Source organism: Lissotriton helveticus, chromosome 5_1, assembly GCF_964261635.1.
Source record: "Lissotriton helveticus chromosome 5_1, aLisHel1.1, whole genome shotgun sequence".
Classification (NCBI taxonomy): domain Eukaryota; kingdom Metazoa; phylum Chordata; class Amphibia; order Caudata; family Salamandridae; genus Lissotriton; species Lissotriton helveticus.
The window spans coordinates 1,524,460,497-1,524,488,022 of NC_136065.1; the positions used below are offsets into that span (position 1 = coordinate 1,524,460,497).

Here is a 27,526-nt window from a genome sequence, read left to right on the forward strand (position 1 = left end):
GCCCTTCTTTCATGGTTGATCTGATTTACCTTTTTAATTAGGTAATTATCCAAAGTACCTAAGCCAGGAGCAATATTATCGTTTTTAGGCCGAGACATCTAGGAACCTTATGGATACAGATAGTGTATCTTCGAGTGTAGGAGTACAAGAGGGCCCGCCCTTTGCCCGGGCTTAGCCCGGCGTGTTCCGCGCGCGTTCCCGTGACGCGGGGAGTGCGTGCAATTTCAAGCGCCTCCGGTGGCGGGAAATGATGATGGCGGCTCCTGCCGCAATGCCCCCAGGGAGTTGTAGTTCTCCTCGCTGGGGCCGCTGAGATGGAGTGCGGCGGCGGGAGAACTACCGGCAGTAATGGCGAGTTCTACGGTGTCACGGGCAGCAGGACCACAGGTTCCAAAATTTCGCCCCAAAAAGCAAGGTGAGCAGGCTTACACCCGCTTCACCGGGAGTGCGCGCAATTTCAAGCGCCTCCGGTGGCGGGAAATGACGATGGCGGCTCCTGCCGCAATGCCCCCATGGAGTTGTAGTTCTCCTCGCTGCGGCCGCTGAGATGGAGTGCGGCGGCGGGAGAACTACCGGCAGTAATGGCGAGTTCTGCGTTGTCACGGGCAGCAGGACCACAGGTTCCAAAATTTCGCCCCAAAAAGCAACGCACCACTGTCACAGACCTAACGCCCAAGGAAGTCATTGCCCACTACAGGCTCAAAAGGACAACCATTCACTGCATCCTGACCAACATCGCCCACAGATTGACGGTTCCAACACAGCGGAGAACCAACATCCCTCCGCAGACAAAACTGCTGGCTGTGCTGCACCTGTTGGCCTCTGGTATCTTCCAACCAACAACTGCTAGAGTCGGAGGGGTCTCACAGCCAGCCCTATGAAAGTCCATCACACCTGTCCTGGATGCCATCCTGAGCATTATACCCCAGGACATTCATTTCCCCAAAACTGCACAGGAACAGCTGGAGGCCAAGGAAGGCTTCTACACCATAGCCGGATTCCCGGCCGTGTTGGGGGCAATCAGCTGCATACATGACCCACTTGTGCCCCCTGCGGATACTACACACCACTACTGCAACAGAAAGCACAAGCATTCCATCAAAATGCAGGCAATAGTGGACCACCGGGGACTCTTCACCAATGTTGTCTCCAACTACCCAGGCAGTGTGCATAATTCCTTCATCTTCTGACAGTCCATCATCAACCATCACTTCCAGGATAGCACATATGGGACTGCTCATTGGTAAGTACCAAGTCGACACACCACACATCACGATGCCGCCACAGCACAATGAACAACTGTGGGGGTGCACACAGAACCAGACCATATTCAACATGTCAAACTACACGTACACCAACCAGACATGACCACAGCACTCCATGGTCATTCTGGTCTACCCCTGCACCCTATACAGACTGGTGGTGTAGTTGCCAGCATCTGCTCATCCCTGCGGGCTGGCGAACACTCACCCCACACACAGCCAGCACAGGAGTCACCTGATTGGTGGGCCTGCCATCACAATCTGCCAAACCAAGTATTGGTTCTTTCCTCCCTGCACTGTCACAGGTAATCAAGGATATGCACTCTGACCTTGGATGACGACACCCCTGCGAGATCCGAACACACCCGCCCAGAGGCAGTACAGTGCAGCCCACATACCCACCAGGGGCATTGTGGAACGCACATTTGGCGTGTGGAAGTCACGTTTCAGGTGCCTAGACGGCACAGGTGGGAAGCTCCTGTACAGCCCGGACATTGTCTGCAAGCTGATTGTTGCATGTTTTGTGTTGCACAACATCTGTGTTTGCACCAGAGGCGCAACTAGAGCCACATTTCGGGGGGGGGGGCTAAGAAAAAATTTCGGGGGGGCTGAAACTTTAAGTGATAGGCAGAGTGGAGCTGCAGGGGCTCTTGAAAGGGGTGAAACAACATCAAAGCCTCATTATCAGGCACATGCAGCCTGATTCATCAATCTCCCGTTTTGCGAGCCCCTAATAGCGATTCACAAAGAATCGCTATTAAGGACTTGCAAAACGGGATTCATGTAGGAATTGCATAAAGAAATCCGATTCCTACACATTCCTTATTTGCGATTAGCTAATTGCTAATCGCTAATAAGGAATAACTCCCCATGCATTCCTATGGGCCTACAGGCCCATAGGAATGCATGGGGAGTTATTCCTTATTTGCGATTAGCAATTAGCTAATCGCAAATAAGGATGCGATTTCAAGGGTGCAGGGGTGTCCAAAGGACACCCTGTAGCACCCCTGAAATGTAATCAACATTGGTGTTGCGCACACACATGTCCAAAGGACATGTGTGTGTGTAACATGCAACTTAGAAAAATGCATTTAAATGCATTTTTCTAAGTTTTTGCTATTTACCGAGAGGTCTGACCTCTCGGTAAATAGCGGCCCAAAATTGCAATTTCGCAATTTTAAAATGCTTCATGAATTGCATTTAAGGAATCTCAAATAGAGATTCCTTAAATTCAATTCTTCGCAAATGTGCGAATTCTTAAATAGCAAATTTTGCATTTGGGATGATGAATCCCAAATGCAAAAATTGCACTCGCAAAAGGCAAGATTCTGAGAATCTTGCCCTTTGCGAGTGCAATTTAGCTTGATGAATCAGGCTGATGGTCTTTTAAAGACCTGTGAAGTGCTCGGGTGCGGCTGTGTGTGAGCCCGGGAGCCGTCTGAGCCCGGGATGCCACACACGACAGGGGGGCTGAAGCCCTTTGATTCCAATGGGTGTTACCCGCCTGGTTCGCACCAGGGCCCCATGGATCCAAGTATCAGAGGTACCGGCTAATGATGGTGGTGATGGGGCAGGTGGCCCACATACCACTGCAGCAGAGGCAGGAATGGCCCATAGGAATGCCATCATTGACACTTACTTCTCATGAGCACGTCCCATTGTGACCGTCCATGGCAATCGTGCGTCAGTAGAAAATGTCCAATTGCACTGCATGTGTGAATAAACATTTTTGCAGGTCTCAGTTTGTACTTGTACATTTTAATGTTACTTTTCCATGCTTTCCAGATGTGATTTGGCAGGTTGTGCTCATTTGCAGAACCAGTTGTGTCATGTGTTCAAATGTGGTGGGGGTGCTATCTGACCCAGGATGTTGTCAATCCAGGGGTGCACTCTTGCTTATGTGCGTATGCTGCATGGTCGGGCTGTCGCTCCTGAGGCTCTGATTTGTCTGCCACTGGTCTCTTTCATGCGATGTGCCTGCCGGTTCTGTTCTTCCATGGTGCTTGGATGTTGTGGTGTACATGTTGTTCAGTGGCATTTTTGGTATGCTGGTCTTGTACTGTTTTCCTATATTGCGCGTGAGTATTGCTGCCCTCGTGCTGGTTGTCACTGTTTTCTCATCGTGCTTGTGGCCATCGCAGGTTTTGTCACGTTGGAGAATGTGTTTTTATCTCTGTCACGGTGGTTGATTCGTAGACATTGTCCGTGGTGTCAGCAAACTTTCACATGCTACCACAGTGTTGTGAATTCCACGTTGTTACAGGGTTATTTTCCCGCGATCGGCTGCGATGCTGAAAGTTGCTTTACGCTACTGCGGTAGTTATCACACGTTCTTGTGAATATACCCCATAGTTTTATGTACTATTAAATCCCAAAAATACTGAGGCCACCAGATGCAACATGTCCTGAGTGCACAATTATCACACCAGAAATGTGAGATAAGGCATTTTATAGCATGTGGTTTCTCCTGTTTCGAGGTGCGAAAACTTTTTCATATTTGTTGTTAACACAATGTGTGTCTGTCTTTTCCAGGCGTAAATCATGTGCTCTAACAACCTGCTTGAGTTTGTGTCAGAAACAGTATTTGTGGGCCAAAAATGTATAACAAGAGTCTAAGCAGGAACTTTTTTGAGATGCACGAATGTTTAGGAAGGCACTTGATACACCGTTATGACCACCTACCGTGTACCATAATGGACATGGTGTAAGCAGAGCAAAAAAGGGGAAAAGGCTGCAGAAAAGAATCCAGTATATCCAAGTCTTAGGCATCATGGGGTGACATGAGGGGAAAAAACATATTTTAGAGGAAAAAATATTAACTAGTAAAAATATGAAAATTGCTGATTTTCCCAAACTTCTGCAAATCTAGTGGGTGTACATAGGGTTCGACACACGGGCGTACATTTATATTTTGCCTGAATACTATGCATTCATGCAGGTAACATATTCAAATAATATGTTACATATTGAAAGAATATAATAGGCAAAAATGTAAATTATGTACAATCTGAAGCATAACTTACAGTGTTATTCTGATTTTGCCACAATATTTGTGAAATTGCTCCACAGTGTGCTACAGGTACTATAAGATTGACCGTTGAACCTACATTTTATACCGCATAGCTGAGAATACTTCACCGATGAAGAAACACTGTTGAGCTGTCATATTGTGCTAGACCTCAGTTCCAGCAGCCTGCCTGATTCGAAGCCACGTTCAAACACTGGTTTGGTAGTGGTGGCATTTTATTTCCTTTTGCCTACTGAGAGTCTGATATGCAAATAAACGTTATTAAAACGTGTTTGACTCAAAATTCTCGTGTGCTTGCCAAGATTGCATAAATAGGTATTTGGAAATGCTCATATTTTACGCCTCAAACCAGATGCCTGTGAAATAAAGTTTTCTGAACAATAGTTTGTCAATTTGCATGTAACAGGAAATAAAACCCTGAGCATTTGAATTCGGGCATTTATTACTTTGCAGGGGCCTAGGGCACTCACAGTGACAGCATCTCAGGATACATATTGTTGTTAGTTAGCGTTCAACTGCACCTAAATAATCCTGGATCGCCCAGTGCTCTGTAGAGTGAGACAGAGTGGAACGAGAGGCGCCTGAAATGTTTGGGGGAAGGAAGAAGAGACAATCAGGTCAGTTACAGAGAAAGTGTATATATTTGGGAACATTTGAAATGCATTTATTTATTTTCTAGTACTTAAAATGTAAATGGAGCACAACATGCAGAGGGGCAAAAGAGAAACAAAGGGATGTGACAGAGGCAATTAAAGAGGTGGAAGAAAGACAGTGCCCAAAGCAACAACAGTGGGTACATGGAAGAGGTTGTGGCACGGAAGAGTGGGCAAATGACGGACATGGCAGAAGAAAGCAGGGACAAATCAGAGGCAGAAAGGTGGAAGAGAACTACTGCTAGGGCACAAGTAGGGGTACACGTGGGTGGACGGCGTCCACCGACTATTTTCACAGGATGAACCCAGTCCACCCTGCCAAGAATCTGGGCCCCGCTGAATAATGTACTGAACTCGTCCCGGTGTAATTATCCAAACAACGGGACTCGTTCAGCAGCGCATGCACATTGGCTGATTTCCATCTGCAACAAGCAACAACATGCAGGCCGGGATGGGGCTCTCTTATTTAAGACTCCTGCTGGCCCCATAACAAAGGCCAAATTTGGCGTGTCATCACTCAGGCCTTCTTTTGTTTGAGTATCTTGAATTGGAGCAGTCAGGACCCTCACACCTGATGCAAATGAAGAGGAGGGGAAACAAAGGCTCACTTCACACATTCTTCACACATACTTAAGAGAGGAAGCTTTTCACTTTGTTCAATCCCTGTTTAGGAGATATGTCCCTGTTTAGGAGATATGTGTGAACTGTAAGAATGTCAGATGTATTGGTCTTTCCCAGTATTTGCACAAAACAAATTGCATTTTATAGAGCTTACTACACCTGAGGAGGCGTTGAAATAATTTAAGTACCACTATTTTCTCTTGTATAGCCCTACTCATTCCAATGCAGGGTGTCAGAGTGCTTTACATCATCACGCGCATATTACATGTACAATAAATTATATAAGTTTGTGAATGAATGTACATGATGTGTTACAGAAAACTGGGGGACTGCAATGTGTAGAAGTCACATATCATCTTCCATAGCTTGATGTGCTATTATCCTCGCAATGCACTCAAACGTACACATGATAGACCTTCTAAACATATATGTGAGGGCTTAGATCTGATGTCACTTCTTGTGATGCCACTTCCTGTAAATCGTGACGTGTGGTGCCACTTTCTATTATGTCAATTCCTGTAATGCCATGTGTGATGTCATGTTCTGTGATGTTGCGCGCCCTGATGTCGCGCGCCATGATGTCACTTGCATACTGTCAAACTAGGTTAGTCACCCCACCTTTTTTTTAGGACTTGTGCCCTGGCTACTTCCTCTAAAGAGAGTACTGGGTTCTGGGGTCTGCTGTACTGCGAAGCAAAGGAGAGGATCTGAGACGTGAAAGAAATAGAGCAGAAGAGCAATGGGTGTCAGCTGTGAGCAGGGGGTGAGGCAAGGAGATTAGCGAGGATAGTGTGATATGTGCAATGCCTGCCTCGACAGGGCCTCTTGGAGGTGATGGAACCCTTGGAGGGAGTACAAGAGAATGCTGCTACTTGTTTTGGGTGCAGCCGCTTTGCATTTTGGGTCTCTGTGCAGTGTGTAAGTAGACCATGGGGATTCGTATTCAGGGACTGATTATATGGTGTTTACCCTGCAGGTGCCTTGCTGTGAATGTAAATGTTTCATTTGCGCATTTGAAAGTGGTCTGAAAGGGGTGAGGGGTAGGGGTTTAGGGGAGCTGGACTAGGGCTGCATTGGAAGTTTAAAATCAGCCCCGGTAAAATGTTCAAATCAGACATTCTCTTAAAGGGCCCACTGCTAGAACTGGGCTGTTGGAGTGAGGCTTGGTCATGGCAGCTCATCCAACTCTGGAAGCAGCTCCTGAGCCTGCAGCTCATCAGACAAATGCCAGAGTACAGAAGAGACAGTCAGTCTTTGAGCTTGCCCTGACCCCTGGCCACCCCCCACGCCGCACGGCTCCTCCGCTGTGACCACGTCTCTGCCCCCGCTGCCGCAGGTTCACCCCTGACTTCGGTGTCCCCCTGCTGCTACTTTCTCCTTTCTACTGCTGTTGCCCACATTTGTGAATTGTGCATTTATTTTTATTTTTGGCATTTACTGTAGTTGCTGTTTTGTATCCCTGCCCTCTGTGTGTGCCCCCCCACTCCCCGCTTCCCGCCGCTGCTCTCCGTGGCCCCGCCCACTTTTTTCTGTACCCCCTGCCCATTGGCCGCCCCGCTCCCACCTCCCAGCTGCTCCTCCCTCCCACTTGGCCTCATATGGAGGCCGCATGGCGCAGGTGAGTGTGACCTGACCCCAGGCCACCCCCCACACCGCACGGCTCCTCCGCTGTGATGACGTCTTTGCCCCCAGCGCCGCAGGTTCGCCCCTGACTCCAGTGTCCCCCTGCTGCTACCTCCTCCTTTCCACTGCTGTTGCCCACATCTGTGAATTGTGCATTTATTTTTGGTATTTACTGTGTTTTGTATCCCTGCCCTCTGTGTGTGCCCCCCCTGCTCCCCGCTTCCCGCCGCTGCTCCCCCGTGGCCTCGCCCACTTTTTTCTGTACCCCCTGCCCATTGGCCGCCCCACTCCCGCCTCCCAGCTGCTCCTCCCTCCCACTTCGCCTCATATGGAGGCTGCACGGTGGCCGCGCCGCTAACAGGCCCGTCTGTGCCCGTCCGTGCCTGGACCGCGCCAAGCGCCAGGACCCCTGGCCCCCGACGATGCCAGCCCACACGACGTACTTACGACGCACTGAACGCCGGCCGGAACCCCGCCTGCTACCAAGTCATCCCGAAACGCACCCACGGACCCTTCACCTGCCAAGCCTGCAAATTCACCTGCCTCCGAACCTGCACCACTCCCGCCAAGCCAGGCACCAGCAACACTCACCTCAAGTGCATCCTGCTCAACACCCGCACCGTCCATAGACACGGCGTCGAACTCTGGAACCTCCTCGACACAACATCACCAGACGTCGCCTTCTTCACAGAAACCTGGATGAACGCCTCCTCAGACCCCGACATCGCCATAGCCATCCCGGATGGCTTCAAGATCACCCGGAGGGACCGCACCAACCAAACCGGAGGAGGCATCGCCATCGTCCACAGAAACACCATCTGAATCACGACCAACTCCGACGACACCCTCACCGCCGCCGAGCACCTTCACTTCCAGAGACACACCGACCCCAAGACCACCCTCGGATGCACTCTCATCTACAGACCCCCGGGACCACGCACAAAATTCAGCGAAGCTATCGCAGACTTCGTCAGCCAGCACGCCCTAACCTCCTTAGACTACATCCTCCTGGGGGACCTCAACTTCCACCTGGAGAACAACAATGACAGCAACACCACCGCCCTGCTGGACAACCTCGACAACCTCGGACTCAAGCAACTGGTGAACATCCCCACCCACTACGCCGGCCACACGCTAGACCCCATCTTCTCCTCCAGCAAGCACATCTCCTTCAGCCACTCCACCGGACTACACTGGACAGACCACAGCTGCATCCACTTCAACTTCAGGAGAACCACGACCCACCACCACCCGCAACAGGTTCCCCACAGAAACTGGAGCAAGATCACCGCTGACAAACTCACCACCTCCCTCAGCCAGAACCCTCCCACCAACACGAGGGACCCAACGAAGCAGCCCGCAACCTCACACAGTGGCTCCACAACTGCGCCGATGACCTCGTGCCACTGAAGAACCCTCCCAGCAGCAAGAAAACCTCGTGGTTCACCAACGACCTCAAAAACTCCAAGAAAACCTGCCACACCCTCAAGAAAGCCTGGCTCCACGACCAGACAACAGAAAACATGACAAACCTCAAGAACGCCACCCGCAAACACCACCAGCTGATCCGCACCACCAAAAGGACAATATTCAAAGAACGTCTGGACAACAACACCCACAACAGCAAGGAACTCTTCTGCATCGTTAAAGAGCTCTCCAACCCCAGCGCCTGCAACAACGACATCACACCCTCGCAAGACCTCTGCGACTCACTCGCCTCGTTCTTTCACCGCAAGATCGCCGACATACACAACAGCTTCGGCGCACAGACCACGCACCCAACCACCGAACCAGCTCCCCCCACCACCACCCTCTGCACCTGGACCCCGGTCAGCACCGAAGACACCACCCGCACGATGAACACCATCCACTCCGGCTCCCCAACCGACCTCTGTTCACACCACATCTTCAGCAAAGCCGACTCCATCATCGCACCCCAACTCCGGGACATCATTAACAGCTCCTTCGCATCCGCCACCTTCCCGGAGAGCTGGAAACATGCCGAGCTCAGCGCCCTCCTGAAGAAACCCACCGCGGACCCCACGGACCTCAAGAACTTCCGCCCCATCTCGCTCATCCCTTTTCCTGCCAAAGTCATCAAGAAGACCGTCAACAAACAACTCTTCCCCCTTCCTCGAGACAAACGGATCCCTCGACCACACACAGTCCGGTTTCCGAGCAAACCACAGCACCAAGACCGCCCTCATTGCAGCTACAGACGACATCAGGTACCTGCTCGACAACGGGGAAACAGCTGCCCTTATCCTCCTGGACCTCTCAGCAGCCTTCGACACAGTATGCCACTGCACCCTTATACAGCGCCTCAGCAACACCGGAATCCAAGGAACGGCCTTGGAGTGGATCATCTCGTTCCTCGCCAGAAGAACCCAGAGAGTCCCACTCCCCCCGTTCCGATCCGCGGCCACCGAAGTCATATGCGGCGTTCCGGAAGGATCCACGCTCAGCCCCACCCTCTTCAACCTCTAAATGAGCCCTCTTGCAGCCATCGCATGCCAACACAACCTAAACATCATCTCCTACGCCGACGACACCCAGCTGATCCTCTCCCTCTCCAACGACCCCAACATCGCCAGCCTCCAGGAACGAATGAAATATGTCGCGGAATGGATGAAGCTCAGCCGTCTGAAACTGAACTCAGACAAGACGGAAGTCCTCATCCCAGGACCATCCCCCTCTGCCTGGGATGACTCATGGTGGCCCCCTGCCCTGGGCACCGCCCCCAAGCCAACAGACCATGCATGCAACCTGGGCTTTATCCTGGACTCCACCCTCACGATGACCAAGCAAGTCAACGCCATCTCGTCATCCTATTTCAACACCCTGCACATGCTCCGAAAGATCTTCCGGTGGATCCCCACCGAAACCAGGAAGACGGTCACCCAGGCCCTCGTAACCAGCCAACTGGACTACGGGAACACCCTCTACGCTGAAACCACAGCCAAACTCCAGAAAAGACTCCAGCGCATACAGAACGCTTCTGCATGACCCATTCTGGACATCCCCCTTCATGGCCATATCTCTTCCCATCTGAGAGACCTGCACTGGCTCCCCGTCAGCAAGAGGACCACGTTCAGACTCCACACCCACGCACACAAGGCTCTCCACGAAATGGACCCCAAATACCTCAACAGCCGCCTCACATTCTACACACCCACCCGCAAGCTCCGATCCGGCTGCCTCGCCCTCGCCACCATCCCACGAATTCGCAGAATCACCGCCAGAGGAAGATGCTTCTCCTACCTGGCGGCCAAGACATGGAACTCCCCCCCCACCCACCTAGGGCTGACCCAGGACCATCTCTCCTTCAGGAAACAACTCAAGACCTGGCTGTTTGAGCAGTAGCGACCCCCCCCAGCGCCTTGAGACCCTAGCGGGTGAGTAGCGCGCTATACAAATTTGCTGATTGATTGATTGATTGATTGACTCGTGTTATGGGACAGGCAGGTATGTATGAGGGACCAGAAGTGTAGAAAGTGTTCAATTAGCCCTAAATCAATCAAGGAAATGGATCCCCTGTCTTCTGGTTGGGTAGCACAAGGCAGTCACAGGTAGGTGCAGTAGGCCCTTACATCACAGGGCCCTGGTGCCACTTCGCCTGCTGCACTAAAGACAGCACCACCCCTGAGTGTCTCTGTCTTACTTTTTCACCCTCTGCATGTCCCTGCTCCAGTGCCTTTGCCTATCTCTCCCTGGTAGAAAAGCAAAAGGATCACAAGATATAGCAAACAGGGAAGAGAGGGTCAGGAGGAGTAGGGTCAGGGAAGGAGGATGTTAGAGTGAGTCCGGTGCAGAGGACAGAGGCATATCTCTTGCCTAATGGTGAGCTAAAGGCTATAAACCCTGTATTACCCATGGAGTAACAACAAATTATGTTTGGAGACATCCATGGCACAATTTCTCACTCCTGGATGCGTACTTCCTTCTTGTCCTGATTAATATTTTAAGTGGTCCTGCAGCTGATTGCAATTCAAGAAAAGCTCCATACTTATCTTATACCACATGGTTCTCCTATGCTTATGAGATCACAGCAATTAGCCATGTATAAAGAACTAAACAGGTGTGAAATGATTGAAGAAATCTACAAGGATGGCACTGCAGGACTCTAACATAGTCTACTATTGCAATTTTGACAAACTATATATGATGACCACTTTTGATATCTTATAATATCAACCACATAAGGATAGGATGCCGTGGAGGACAGTTGATGTAAAATATTCTTTAGGCATGCTAGTTCAGAGTCCTTCATTCACCAAGCGTTGTACATCACTTGCAATAAAATTGAATATTCATCACATACCCTTTAAAAAACACACTGCCCTGGGGGATGTGGTCCCCGGAGCCTGAACAGGGCTGAGGAGGGGGGATGCCTGCTTGATGTACTCATTCAGACTTACCAAATAAATTTGGATTTTGCACCATCTCCCGAGTGCCGCTTTTTACTGCGAATTAGTAACGTTTGATTTGATATGAGACATTGGCAGCGGTCACACAATTCAGCAGCAACACTGATGATCACATTGCACGCCATCAACTGCTGGTGGAGTTTGATTATGCATTTTTGGATAGATAGATAGATAGATAGATAGATAGATAGATAGATAGATAGATAGATAGATAGATAGATAGATAGATAGATAGATAGATAGATAGATAGATAGAAAGATAGGTAGATAGGTAGGTAGGTAGGTAGATAGATAGATAGATAGATAGATAGATAGATAGATAGATAGATAGATAGATAGATAGATAGATAGATAGATAGATAGATAGATAGATAGATAGATAGATAGATAGATAGATAGATGGATGGATGGATGGATGGATGGATGGATGGATGGATGGATGGATGGATGGATGGATGGATGGATGGATGGATGGATGGATGGATGGATGGATGGATGGATGGATGGATGGATGGATGGATGGATGGATGGATAGATGGATAGATAGATAGATAGATAGATAGATAGATAGATAGATAGATAGATAGATAGATAGATAGATAGATAGATAGATAGATAGATAGATAGATAGATAGATAGACAAAGGTTACGGGACAGTATAGGGGACCCTTATAGTTAGGTTCAGAATTTACACACACAAAACCATAGAAATGTAGCTTAGAGTTATCGCAAGTAACTATAACCTGTGCCCTATATATGACAAAATCTTAATAATATTTTTCACATTCTTTTTGTATTTTATTATAATTGAAACTTTGTAGAGGCAGATTTGTCTATCGCAAAACAGGAGGCTTCCGAATAGACAGGTGCCTCTGAAAGGCCGGTGCACAAATGTACTTAAGACATCACTGGCTCTGCTTCAGCTCAATTGGCCTGTTAAAAGCACGTGTCATGACATACACACGGATCATTTCCATGCATGTGAGTCCACTCCTATTTGCTTTAAAAAGTTTTCCAGCTGCATACACAGAACTACACTACGGTAGTTTACCCTTGAAAATATCTTCCTCTCAGTTACAGACCCCTCGCAGCAAGAACATGAAATGCTGGCCGTGCTCTACCAGCGGGTATTCGTCGTGTCTTCGGTGAGGCAGGCCCAGGAGAGAGAGTGCTTTCACCGTCCATTGTATGGGTTTCTGTGCCCGTCCCTTTATTTTACATATACCTACCTGGTCGGGGATTTACAGGAAAGTGAAACCTATATGCGTGCTCAGAAACGGGGAGGCAGGGAACGGCTGGTACAGGGCTCAGGGTCACGCGCAAGGCGTGGCTTGGCACTGGGTGCTTAAAGTAGAGCTCGGTGTTGTGAAACGGAACCTTTTGTGTTGTTCCAATTTCATTTAACATCTTCACTGACCGCAATTGCTGGCCAGCTAAGGTGGAGAGCGGCGCTCTCCGGTCTTTCCAGCCTCCGTCGAAGGGAAAGGCATCCAAAGGTAGACTTTCTCTGTCTTCGACGAAGTAGGTGTGTTCAACGCACTCTTGCTTTTTAATGTGTTACTGGCAACGAAAGTGGCAGAGAGAGGGCAGCAAGCAAAGGAGGGGTAAGGTCGAGGCCTCATCGGATAGAGCCAGGGATAAAGCGACAGTGGAGAACTAGTGTCACCACAGACACAGGCAGACACAGCGAGACACCTGGGTGAGTGAAAACAGTCGCGCTGACAACATGCTGCATTAGCAATAAATCATGGGTGACAGCAAACGACGTGAAGGCTTACCGATACTAAAGGAAAGTGCGTTGTGGTTTCACAACGGTGGCTTTTCGCCATAAATTGAATTCAGGTGATGGTAGCACCCCACAAGGACATTCCCTGGGTGGTTTGCTGCTGTAGGTGAAAATGTCCAACTTAAACATTCCTCAGGGAAATTTGCAGTGTCACAGAGGGAAATTGGGATTTTGTATTTAGCAGGTAAGCGTGTGTATAATGAAAAGTCCTATTTGTATGGATTCATGTGGAATTATGTAGTGCCACCCTATGCACTAAGGAGTGATGCATTCCTATACATTAGTTTTACATTTATATCTATGTATCCACCTTAACTGCCGTTGCAAGTAGCAGTGAGTATTTGAGGCAATACACGAGCCAGCATTTAAGAAATAACGTATGCATTTATAAAAAATAGTATTTACATTAAATACAAACACGAGTGAGGGTGCAACACAAATTAAGGAGCAAAGTGATTGATCTATTCTAAGCTGCTATGTGCTCTTTTGTTATTACAAATTCATTTTTGTAATTGAATTAACAATTCATGAATTGTTAATTCAAAATCATGAAATTGATATCGGGGTAACGCAATAAAACACAAGTGACATAGTAAATGCAATTTCCAAACACGGTGCATTTTATTTTCACTCTGAAAGAGCATTTTGCCTAAATGAGAAGTACATAAATACAGCATACAAAACGACTATTGCCAAGAACATTCTAATATAATTTTAGCCTAAAATAGTCATGGTTTCTTAGGTTAGCACATTTAAAATAAACACTTTTCCCCGACGGTAAGGATATGAAACCTGCTGCTTGAATTTATTTTGAAGAGCTATTGGTTTGGTGTTAATGCTGATAAAAAGATAAGTCATGGTAATGGGTCATGGAAATGAAATGGCTCAACGGCATCATAAGTATTGTTTCGTTATTTCACATTTGGGAAACATTAGTTCCACACTCACAGAATTAGTGCTACACGTAGTAATTATAAGACAGATAAATAAAGCATATTTTATTGGGCCAAACATAATCCAGGCCGTAGATTCAGACTGATCGCTGCCTCTACTCCTTGCTCATGATTTGATGGCCTTGTGCTTATATCAGACCCCAGCTCTTGATCCTTGGCTCGCCTCTTGCAGTTGTCATCCTTAAAGAGCATTTCGCCCGGATATATGACGTTACAACGCATGCTTTTACCACGCATGCTGTTACAACGCAAGTATTACAACGCAAACCTTTACAACGCATTACACTTGGGGGTGCTGGATAGTGAATAGTTTAATTTACTATTCAAACTCCAGTCCCCGTGGACACTAGGAAAGGTGTTGGATAGTAAATTAAAACTATTCCCTATCCTAGAGCGCCCCCCAGTGTAATGCGTTGTAAAGGTTTTCGTTGTAATACTTGCGTTGTAACAGCACTGCGTGGTAAAAGTTTTGTTGTAAAGGATGTTTCCCATTTCGCCCTCATTGTATGTTTTGACTGGAAACAGGTTGTCTAGACTAGAGACATGGCTGTCTTCAGACCTTACGTTGCAAGTACGTGGGACAATTTTCTCTCCCTTTCTCTTTCTGCTTCTGATGCTCCATTTTGTTTCTTAAAAAATGAGCAGCCACTGCTGCCCCCCAACCACCTTGTGCTCTAAATACCATCCACTTATACAGTACTGGACAACCATCTTAAAATGGTTTTTAGGTCGAGCCTGTCCCATTCCGCAGGAATGGATAGGATCGAATTCATGTCGGAAAAATCCTCTTCAAACTAAGGGGTTTCAGCCTGGCGTTTTCTTGCAGTTCACGTGAACATGCACGAGCATTCACGGACAGGGCTTCTCCTCCCCTAGCAGCACTCCTCCCACACCAGCAACTCCCCCCTCCCACACCAGCACCTCCCCTCTCTCTCCCCGCAAACACAGCCTTGCCGTAGCAGCACTCCTCCCACACCAGCACCTCCCCCCTCCCACACCAGCACCTCCCCTCTCTCTCCCCGCAAACACAGCCTTCCTTTCATTTCTCCTCCCCCTCCCCAGCCAGCTTCCCCCAGGCATGCTATTGCATATCGTTTGCTACCTCTTGTATTTTGTTGCTCTTGATACTTGCACAACTGTCACTATTGTCTCATGTAACGTAACGTTTGCTTTTGTAACATGCTCACTTGTAATTTTGGCTTCATGTATCTAAAAACGCCTCCCTCACGCTCCTTTCTCCCTCTCTCCCGCTGCCTAGTCCTCCCACCCCCTCCCTCTCCAGCGCGCGCTCCACTCGCATCTGCCTGCTGCTCCCCCGCCCACCCCCCCACTCCCCCAACCAGCAATGCTGAGAAGCTTGTTTCCTCTAAGAACATATCGTTTGCTACCTCTTGTATTTTGTTTGCTCTTGATACTTGCACAACTGTCACTATTGTCTCATGTAACGTAACGTTTGCTTTTGTAACATGCTCACTTGTAATTTTTGGAGGGACGCGTTGTAATGCTCGAAGGCTCACAAGCCCCCCGACTGCGGAGCTACACTATCTTATCTCGAAAAGACGTCCGGAATTCCGAGAGCTTGGCAGGCCGCTTTGGGCCATGGAGGCGCGCTCACATCTTGCCTATGTGCAGACATCCATACATGGGAAGGGAAGGCAGCGAGTGGAGGCGGGGGCCGGACTCTCGCCCAACGCAGACAAGGCTCCTTTAGTGCAAGCGGGGACACAGTGCTTTCAAGTTCGCCCGCACAGGTGACCGGCCTGACCTCTGACACTAGTGAAACCCAGCGCCAATCCATCCGGCCGCCGCACAGTGGGATACGGTTTATCAAGTAAGGTGTAGAGTACGGATATATCAGAGCCACATCCCTCTCGCAGAGGAGGTGCACACATACAGAAGCTCTCCTAGAGCAGATACAACAGAAACGTGGGGGCTTGCCCCTCTACAGAGCGGGTACAACAGAGGCAATGCAAGCCTCCCTCTCTCGCAGAACAGGTACAACGCAGAGAGCAGAAGTGCACGACTCGATCTCACAGAGAAGGTACACCATAGAAAGAAGCAGTGCCTGGCGTTTTCTTGCAGTTCACGTGAACATGCACGAGCATTCACGGCCAGGGCTTCTCCTCCCCTAGCAGCACTCCTCCCACACCAGCAACTCCCCCCTCCCACACCAGCACCTCCCCTCTCTCTCCCCACAAACACAGCCTTGCCGTAGCAGCACTCCTCCCACACCAGCACCTCCCCCTTCCACACCAGCACCTCCCCTCTCTCTCCCCGCAAACACAGCCTTCCTTTCATTTCTCCTCCCCCTCCCCAGCCAGCTTCCCCCAGGCATGCTATTGCATATCGTTTGCTACCTCTTGTATTTTGTTGCTCTTGATACTTGCACAACTGTCACTATTGTCTCATGTAACGTAACGTTTGCTTTTGTAACATGCTCACTTGTAATTTTGGCTTCATGTATCTAAAAACGCCTCCCTCGCGCTCCTTTCTCCCTCTCTCCCGCTGCCTAGTCCTCCCACCCCCTCCCTCTCCAGCGCGCGCTCCACTCGCATCTGCCTGCTGCTCCCCCACCCACCCCCCCACTCCCCCAACCAGCAATGCCGAGAAGCTTGTTTCCTCTAAGAACATATCGTTTGCTACCTCTTGTATTTTGTTTGCTCTTGATACTTGCACAACTGTCACTATTCTCTCATGTAACGTAACGTTTGCTTTTGTAACATTCTCACTTGTAATTTTTGGAGGGACGCGTTGTAATGCTCGAAGGCTCACAAGCCCCCCGACTGCGGAGCTACACTATCTTATCTCGAAAAGACGTCCGGAATTCCGAGAGCTTGGCAGGCCGCTTTGGGCCATGGAGGCGCGCTCACATCTTGCCTATGTACAGACATCCATACATGGGAAGGGAAGGCAGCGAGTGGAGGCGGGGGCCAGACTCTCGCCCAACGCAGACTAGGCTCCTTTAGTGCAAGCGGGGACACAGTGCTTTCAAGTTCGCCCGCACAGGTGACCGGCCTGACCTCCGACACTAGTGAAACCCAGCGCCAATCCATCCGGCCGCCGCACAGTGGGATACGGTTTATCAAGTAAGGTGTAGAGTACGGATATATCAGAGCCACATCCCTCTCGCAGAGGAGGTGCACACATACAGAAGCTCTCCTAGAGCAGATACAACAGACACGTGGGGGCTTGCCCCTCTACAGAGCGGGTACAACAGAGGCAATGCAAGCCTCCCTCCCTCGCAGAACAGGTACAACGCAGAGAGCAGAAGTGCACGACTCGATCTCACAGAGAAGGTACACCATAGAAAGAAGCAGTGCAAGCTTCTCTCAAACAGCAGCTACAGGAGACAAACAGCAGAGGCTTCTCACAGAGCAAGTACAACACATACAAAAACTGTGCATGCTTCTCTCACAGAACTGGTACAACACAGAAAGCAGCAGCAATTACACCATAGAAAGAAGACGTGCAAGCTTAACGCTTACACAGCACCTACAGCAGACACAGACAGTGGAGTCTTCTCTCACAAAGCAGGTACAAGTCAGGAGCAGTGCAAACTTCTCTCGCAAACAGAAGCTACAGCACATCCAAAAGCAGTGCATGCTTCTCTCACACACAGAATCTACAGCACACCCAGAAGCAGAGCACGCTTCACTCTCACACAGAAGCTACAGCAGAACAAGCATTGGCATAGCCAATAGGTCTCGCTTGTGGGACCTTAAAAGTATTTAGTTACAAGGATATTGTGCTGCAAAACAAAATAATTATAAGGTCCCACAAGCGAGACCTATTGGCTATGCCAATGCTTGTTAAACTATTCTCAGATTGCCAAGCATGCATGCACATTCTTTCATATTGGTCATCGTGGTCGTTTGTTTCCTAAACTAAAAGAAACATTCAAAGATGGCTGCCGTTAAGGAACACACATAAACAAAGTTGATTACACGAGGACCACTGTGCATGCACAAGCATGAGCGGAGCCATCTTGGAGTTTTTTTTTCTTTTAGTTAAAGAGAAATCATTACAAAATGGCCATGACCCATGTATGTGCACAGGTGGTTTTTTCTCTTAAAATTACATTGCTTATGTTCTTTATTCCTGAGAGACGTAACTGTCTTGAAATGCATCTCTGCTGTCTCAGGTTTGTGCATGTATGATCTATGTGATGTGAAAGAGAGAGCTCACCTGCCTGAGCCCTAAGCCTCTCAGATGTTTTAGCTTGAACATGAGTGAGCTTCATAATATGAGGCACTGCATATCTCTATAACCTGCTGATTTAACATGTATAATGTATGTAAATTACATTTACGTTGCACAGCTATCCCATCATTTATACAACTCATACAGGCTCAGGCCTTAGACAGCCTAGTTATCCCTGGGATAACACACATCATATGGAGTTAAGTATTCCGGTAGAAGAACTGTCACTGAAAATTCTGGGCCTGATTCACAAAGGCAAAGTGACGAAAGTTCTTTAACGAAGCAAATAGCAAAAAAAGTTTTAAAACCGCCCACCTAGCCATAAAACCAGCCTATAACTGCCAAATAAATTGGCCCACGCTGTGACCTGTCAGGCAGGGCAATAAGAGCACTGCCTGATTGCCCCCTTGGACAGTCTGACCCTGCTCATGTTATATTAAGTTTAGCATGAGTTCACATCCACATAGCCACTTGGTGCCATAGAATCAATTTATGCAACAGAGAGATAGATGTAAGAAGTCTTTTTTGCTTTCACAAATGGTCTAATTTGCGTAATCAGGCCATATGCATCTGCAAAAAGGCACTTTGGTATGTAATAAATCCAATTTGTGATTCAGTAACAATTACAGAATCGCGATTTGGGTTTGTAACTGTATACCAAATTATTTGGCCATGTTTAGGGTATTCCTTCCTAATACCAATCGGATCGGAATGATATGTAATGATAATTTGGTACCGAAATCCAATTGCAAAAACATGAATGCTTTTTCAACTACACACGCATAGTGGTTTGTCATGCACAAATAGGAAGAGGTCCCCATGGGACCCTACTCTTAAAATGCTTTAGTTATATTTGTCATTATTTAACAAACACATCTAATTTTCATTTAAGGTAAACCGGTTGCATCTAAAAAATGCTTTATTTAAATGTAATTAGAGACATGGTGGTCTGCTGACCACAGCAGGCCTCCATTCTCTGATGACTTAGATTCATAGTGGGTCAGTATTTGCGTCCTTCTTTAATAATATTCATGAGGTATGTCAAATTGTGACCCAATCCAAATAGTGAGTTGCGGTTACCTTCCAACACTCTCGTGTCATTCTAAAACCTGTTTATGGGTTATTGCTTAGCTGCACATCTGTTCATTATGTTTTTTTAGAGCATACACATAACTCCATTACATATAGCTAAGACGGCATCCATCATTATTTTATTTTACAAACACATCTAATTTTCATTTAAGGTAAACCGGTTGCATCTAAAAAATGCTTTATTTAAAAGCAATTAGAGACATGGTGGTCTGCTGACCACAGCAGGCCTCCATTCTCTGATGACTGTGATTCATAGTGGGTCAGTATTTGCGTCCTTCTTTAATAAAATTCATGAGGTATGTCAAATTGCGACCCAATCCAAATAGTGAGTTGCGGTTACCTTCGAACACTTGTGCGTCATTCTAAAACCTGTTTATGAGGTATTACTTAACGCACATCTGTTCATTATGATTTTTTAGAGCGTACACGTAACTCCATTACATAAAGGTAAGACGGTATCCATACGTGTTGGGTTATGGGTCCCACTTGGTTGTTCCACGAGCCAGCATTCAACGTGTGTTTTTGCATTTGTTTTTTAGAGTGGTAACCCGATGTAACAACCTTTTGGCGAGACGTCGTTTTTCATATATTGTGCACTAGGTGTTTGAGCACACGGGGATTGTTCTCTTGTCATTCATACTGACATCGCTTGTTTCTTGTATGACAGACCGTTGTTTACGTTGCGCTATTCCTTTGGGTAAGCATTAACCCCTTGACCGCGGCGTGCGGGTGATTTATGGCGTGGGCGTCGTTCGGACGGCCCCCGGCCGTCGTCCGCACACGCCCACCGTGACGTCGGACGGGCATGGAAGGGGTTAAAATGAATATCTTGGCTTTTACTTCACTGTCTTTGTGTATTGCTCGTTTTTGAATACACGTACATTTAGGCGCATTCGTAAGGCACTCTATGACATGGGGTTTCGATAGCCGTGATTAAGGCACCCATGTTTCACATAGGGTGTATTGTCTTGAAACTCACGAAATAGAGTTGCACAGATAGCGCGGGGCTGCACGTATCTTCAAGTACCTACCGCAAAGCACCATACTGGATTTTTACAAATGTTTCTTTCCATTCGTTTGTTCTTCACATTGGTGTTATCACAAATTGGGAACTGTGAGTGCAAATTCTAGTGACGCTTATTTTGTGATTCAGCTATTCATACAAACATCAACAGTGACATATGTCTTTGTTCTTTTAATTCCTGTTCTTTTAATTTCCTGTAGTTCCAGAGGAAGGCAGCTATCGGTTGCCCATTGATGTATAACTTTGATGTAAATTTGTTATATGTACCCCTGAAGAAGGGTCTCTTATAACCCGAAATGCATTGGTTCATTTGTTTATTCATTCCAAAAACTTCGTTTTTGTTTGTTACATAGCTTGAGCTTCATCAAGTTCAAACATTTATTTGGAGATCGTCACTGTATTTTAAATTTGGAAACAATTAATGTGTTTATTCACAATAAAATAGAAATTATCACTGAAACTTGTTTGTGTTTATACGTTTTGTTTATTAAGTGAATCAACAAAAGAATGATGAATCAGTGGAAGCCTTAGGGACATTGCTGTGAACAGCGCAGGGCCGGATTTTTCTGTGTCCTCAAACTTGCAATTATTAAGCGGGGGTGAGGACCACGGATGTATGACGTTACAACGCCTACCTTTACAACGCCTACCTTTACATCGTAAGTTTTACAACGCATACCATTACAACGCATAATGCTTTTGGGCGCTGGATAGTGAATAGTTTAATTTACTATTCCAACTCCAGTCCCCGTGGATAGTAGGGAAGGTTATTGGATAGTAAATTAACCTATTCCCTATCCTAGAGCGCCCCCAGAGCAATGCGTTGTAATAGTTTGCGTTGTAAAAGTTGTGTTGTAATGGTAGTTCGTAGTAAAAGTTTCGTTGTAAAGGTTGTATACTGAGGGCCACACTCCATTACGCAGGAGCACGCAAAACACCTTAACTCAGTTATAAGGAATTAGCAATCAGGGTAAAACTTGACTAAAGGGTGTGCAGGGTAACAGACCTAGACAGAACATGTCTCTACCACAAGCATTTAGAGGTCAGCAAGGCTGGAGTGTTTTGGTAAAGAGGTTTGTTTTTAATAATCATAGTATTGAATATGCCTGCATTACATGGTGTCTTCTTTTTTTTTTTTTACTTGTTAAGCGCACAAATGCCCGAGGGCGTCTCGGCGCTGCAGACGTAACAGTGGGGAGGACAGTGGGGAGGAGAACTTATTGATTAAATAACCAGGTTTTTATTTTTCTTCTGAATGCCATCAAAGTTTGGCTTGATCTGATCTCCAGGTCAAGGGAGTTCCATAGCTTTGCTGTGGAGACAACAAAACGTCGATCGCCCCAAGAGGCGGTTTTGGTCCTTGGCACCGACAGTAGGTATGCGTTGGAAGAGCCTAGGTCCTAAATTCCGAGAAGCTTTACAGGCGATGCACAGTGCCTTAAACTTTATTCGGTTCTTCACCGCAAGCCAGTGGTAGCTTTTAATTACATGGGCAATGAGTTTAAATTTCGGGGTACCTGACAGCATTTTGGCTACGGCATTCTGCACTGATTGCAGTTTTTGAATGACTTTTTGCTGAGCATTAATAAGGAGCCCATTACAGTAGTCCAGAGAGGACATCACAAAAGCAGTGACCAGCATTCTTCCTGAATTAGGAGGGAGGTACGGGAGGATCTTTTTAATGGTTTTGAGTTTATAGAAAGAGGCGGAGACGATTGCATTCGCATGGGATGCGAAGGTCAGTTTATCGTCAAAGATAACTCCCAGGTTTCTAACCTTGGGGACAGGATTGGGTGGGGGGCCGAGATCTAAGGGCCACCAGGAGCTTGACCAAATCGGATAAAGCTTGCCGAAGATCATAACCTCCGTCTTATCGGAGTTAAGTTTAAGGCAATTGTTGGCCATCCACTTACTGATGGCCAACATGCCGTGCTGGAAGTTGTCTGCAATCCTTTCTCCGTTGTTTTTTATCGCCAGTACCAGCTGGGTGTCGTCTGCGTATAATGTTAGGCCCATCCCATGCAACTTGATGAGTCTGGCTAAGTCCGTTACGTAGATATTAAAAAGCGTCGGACTTAGGGATGAGCCTTGAGGAACACCGCACAGTAATGTCATTTGGGCAGAGTGGAAATTGCCCAATGTGACCATCTGGGTACGGCCAGAGAGACAGGAGAGCAGCAGGTCTCTGGCTTTGTCCTGGATACCCATTGCAATGACACGGTCGATCAGGATGTTATGATCGACCGTGTCAAATGCGGCCGATAGATCCAACAGAATGAGAACTGCCGTCCCTCCTTGATCAAGGATGGTTCTTATTTCATCTGAGGCCTTGATCAGGGCTGTCCCAGTGCTATGACTCTTGCGAAAACCAAAATGGGTATCATCCAGTTGGTGGTGGTTTTCAATATACTGGGAGATTTGGGTATTCATTAGTTTTTCGGCCACTTTGGCCGCAAAAGGCAAACTAACAATAGGCCTATAGTTTTTGGTGTCTTAAGGGTCCAATGAGGATTTTTTTAGGAGGGGTTTGAGAAGGGTATTTTTCCAAATAATCGGATAGATCCCAGTGAGAAACATTGAGCTGTAAATTTCTGTCAGTACGGGGGCTATGATTTCAGAGGTTATAGCACTGCTATAATGTATTTGTTGATAACCCTGTTGTCAATTAGTTTGATCTGTACAATATTTATAATCTGAGTGGTTGCTCTGCTGTCTGCGAAGAAGAAATCTATGTTACATACAAATTGCTTTTCTGTCTTAGCAATGTTGTTAGACCTGGCTTTTCCATCAGGTTTATCCCCAGACTTTTTACTTTTTGGCCTCCTGTTTTGGACCCTGTTTTTCTTGATTTTATGACTGGGAACTTTACCACTGCTGATCATATGCTCTCCCTGTAAATTGCGTTTCTGGATTGGTGATTCCAGGATTGGCATATTTGATTTGCTTGTAAGGCCCTGGTACAGTGCACTGTGTGCCCATTGCCTGTAAATCAAATGCTGCTAGCGGGTCTGCAGCACTGATTGTGCCACCCACATGAGCAGCTTTTAAATGTAACTCAGACCTGTCACTGCAATGTCTGTGCACTGTTTGATACTGCCAGGCAAGTGCACCCACTTGTCAAGCCCTAACCTTCCCTTTTCCTACATGTAAGACACAGCTAAGGTAGGCCGAAAGTAGCCCCCTGGGCAGGGTGCAGTGTATGTGAAAGGTTGGATATATACTGAGGTGTGTGACATGTCCTGATAGTGAAATACAGTGCATTTTGTTTTTCTCTATTGAACGGCTATGTGTCCTACACGATTACAATGGGAGTTTATTTATAACATCTTATAAATATAACTTCCCATTGAGACAAGGCAGAAAGGTGGAGTTTAGTATGCCTGAACTCAGAATATACAAATGCATCTTTTAGTAAAGATGATTTTTATATTGTGTATTTGAAAATACCACTTTTAGAAAGTGGCAATTTTCTTGCTTAGCCATCCTATGTGCCTCTGTTGGTTTGTGGATTGAATGTCTGGCTTTGGAGTGACAGGTGTTGGACATGTGCATTGTGTTCAGAATGCCACTTGGGTGGTGAGCTGCATGCCTTTCCAGGGGGAGTCAGAGCTGGGCTGAATAGACCTGGGCTGCACACAGATTAGAGTGAGGAGATTTCTTTCACACCTGAATGGGCTTAGTCTGCCTTGGACAATGCTGTCTTCACCTCCTGCCTGGCAGCTGCACCAGAGAGGACATAACTGGTTTTGGCTGGGCAGAGACCTTCTCTACCATCAGAGAACAAAGGAATTTTTCTATAAAAAGTGAGGTCTAGACCCCAGACTTTTGGATCACTTTTAGACTTTAAAAGGAACTTCTACCAAGGAAAAGAGCTGGAAGAAGCTGGAATAGGAGTACTGCCCTTTGCTGTGTGATGTTTGGGATTGGCCTACAGTAGCTGTTTCTGACAAGGGAAGAAACTCTGTGTGTATCCAAGGGCTTCAGGTAGAGCTTGCTCCCTGTTCCAGAAGTCTCAGAAACAGCAAAGACTTCACCATCCTTCTGGGCACCATCTCTGGATCCGCTGATTTTAGTCACCACAGAAAAAAAGATGAGCAGCCAATTCTGTTACTGAGTCCGTCGCTGGTTCCGTGTCCTGAAGGCACAGCAGAGGGAACAGCAGCACCACATCCATGGTCTCATAGACACTGCTGGGCGACTCTCACCAAGCCATTGTTTGCACCGCGTCCTGTGGGCAATGCACTCTGCATCACTTCGCTACACTCAGCCCAGACGTCACCGACACCACGCTGCCTGAACCGAACATCGACCGGCTCCGTCGCCTGCACCGTGACCTACCAGTACCACATCGAGCACCGCCTCACTCCGCATCATAAGTCTTGGCTTCACAGATGCCCCTGGACGAACCTCACCGAGCTGCTGCCTGCACCGCACAGTGAGGGCACAGGACGCTGTACCGCTTCCACTTCACTTCGCAACTGCAACGGTTGCCCTAACTGACTCGTACCAAGGAGTTCGGCCACAACGATGGAGGAACTCTCTATGAGTCTGTTGACACTTTACCATAACATAAACATAACGTGTCTTTGTAAAGCGCATGTTCACCCGAAGGTATCTTGGCGCTGAATAACAGATGTTTGTTGGTACCCAACTCAATTGTACTCATTTTATGACCTCAGATGGATGACAGGCTGAGTGGACCCACCAGGATTTGGACCTGTGACTATGAGGTCGAACACAGGTCCCTGCAGTGGAAGCATTGGTCCACTGAGCTGCCAGACCAGATCTTTAGCTGGCCCGGACTGACTCAGTCGGCAGGAACTGTTAGACTTTGTCATTTTAGCATTGTGGTATCCCCTGACCGAGCTACCAACTCGGAAGATCTGTGTTTTTCAGCTATTCTTGCAAATTGAAGGTTATCTTGGAAAAAACTATTTTTACAGCATTGTATGTTGGATTTTTGTTGAATTTGGTCTTGTTGGTTTAGAAAATTTTTTGCTTATTTTTCTATACTTGTGTGGTGTCCATTAGTATTGTTTTCACTGTGTTAATGTACACTGGTGTAACGAAAATTGAGGGGGCATCCCTGCAAGGTATGTAGAGGGGCCCCCTCCGGGCTCAATTAGGAGCTCTCCGGACAGAGTGCAGTGCCGAGGGGGCCCCCTGGAGCTTCAGGCCCCCCCGCACCGCGTGGGCTGCGGGGGCCTGCGTTACGCCCCTGTTACTGTATGCATGCACAAATGCTTTACACACTACCTCTCAGATAAGCCTGCGCCAAGCTACCAAGGGGATGAGCAGGGGTTATTTTTGAAGTGTATCCATCCTACCCTGACTAGGCAGAATGATCCTTACTTGGACAAAGGTACAAACCATTGCCAACTAGAGATCCCCATTTCTAACAATGATCCTTTAAAAAAATGTATATCCCGAAGAATATCTCTGGAGGCTTGATTCACAAAAATTGTTAAGAGCTATGCAATAGTCTTGTTTTATTTCGGGCGAGTGCTTGCCTTCTATAAACTGAAAGATAGCACTGCTGCTTGTGCCTTCAGCCTATCAAATGATCTCTCAAAGGTTAGCAATTTCTCTGTTGTCTGAGGTCAGAGACTCGAAGAACCCAGATACAGGCCTGATGTGTGAAAGATAAGCTAATCAGATGAGCATAATCTGAGATACCCGCTGTGTGAAATAACACAATCAGATTACTTGAGAGCTATGCTTTTCTGTATGAACTCTGAGCCTCTGACATATGCGTTGATCCCAAATCTTCTTAAAATAGTTCAAAATGTCCCTAAGTGATTGCAGTTAGCCTACAATCTTTACAAATGCACATGGGCTTTGTTGTTTTTGTCGGGGGATGTGTAATTCTAATCCTCTCTACTGGGAAATACATTTCTTCCCGGGTATACCACACTGCTCTTCTCATAATCAGGCCCTTACTGATATCTGGAGGTGAAGCTGTTAACAGTAATGCTGCTACTACAAGATGTCAGTAGTTTTAGTATGGTGCCCGTGTGCTTTACTTGAGTGATGATTTGTTGGACAAGAGGATGAAGTGTTTGGGAGAATTTGTAGTACTTTTGGTGATGCTTGAAGTAGAACAGGTGTTTTTTCAAAGTGCTAATATTTGCAGCTTCAGTACTCTTCCCGAATATATTAATTTGCTTTACAATAATCCTTGAGCTTTATTTTAAAGCAAAGTTGATGTGTTCAATGGTCAGAGCTTGGTGATTCTATGCCATAGTCCACACCCGGAGATAAGCTTTTCATATTGAAAGCACTTTTACGATCATAAATCGTCAGAACAATCCGACAAGGTCAAAAAGTGAATTTTGCAAGTTTTAATGCTGTCATAGAATGGAACTCAGCCAGATACTGGAGTGACTCTTACTCCCAACCTTGTTTCTTCACCAGCCACAATGAATTATTCTCACTGTGTGCCCATGCGATACATGGAGACATATGCAACGGTGACCGCAGATATGAGAGTCTATTTACTAAGATTTAACTCTGTGTGTGAGCCACAAAAGTGATGCAAATGTGACAAAATCATTTTGACCTATTTACTTTCCAACCCTAAACTAATTTAGGACTTGAAAATCACTTGTAAAGGAATGGAAAGCAGCGCTATGCTGCTCTGCATTACTTAGCGCCAACGGGGCGTACCATGGGTGGTGCATGGGCATTCCCATGCAAGCACCCAATCTTTTTGACGCTAATCCCTATTTAGTTAAAAAAAAAGTAGATAGCGTTTAGGGTCAGAAAATAGCACTCATATCAAGTAGGCGCTGTGAAGGAGAAATGCTTTCATTTCTCCTTCCTTTTCCGACTTTGTAAGTGTCCTGCACTGTACAGCA

At 47.0% G+C, this 27,526-nt stretch overlaps 1 protein-coding gene across 23 annotated transcripts in view; it reads left to right on the top strand.

The window, feature by feature from the left end:
- Positions 1–12,886: 12,886 nt before the first annotated feature.
- Positions 12,887–27,526, top strand: part of LOC144755528 (polymeric immunoglobulin receptor-like) — a 348,962-nt gene continuing 334,322 nt past the window's right edge. For 2 of the 23 annotated variants that reach the window (XM_078644549.1, XM_078644544.1), the window contains exon 1: positions 12,951–13,110. The gene's annotated coding sequence lies outside the window, so the exon portion shown is untranslated. Of the gene's footprint in view, positions 13,314–27,526 lie in introns of all 23 variants that reach the window. The other 21 variants (XM_078644548.1, XM_078644561.1, XM_078644541.1 and 18 more) reach the window with 20 other exon arrangements.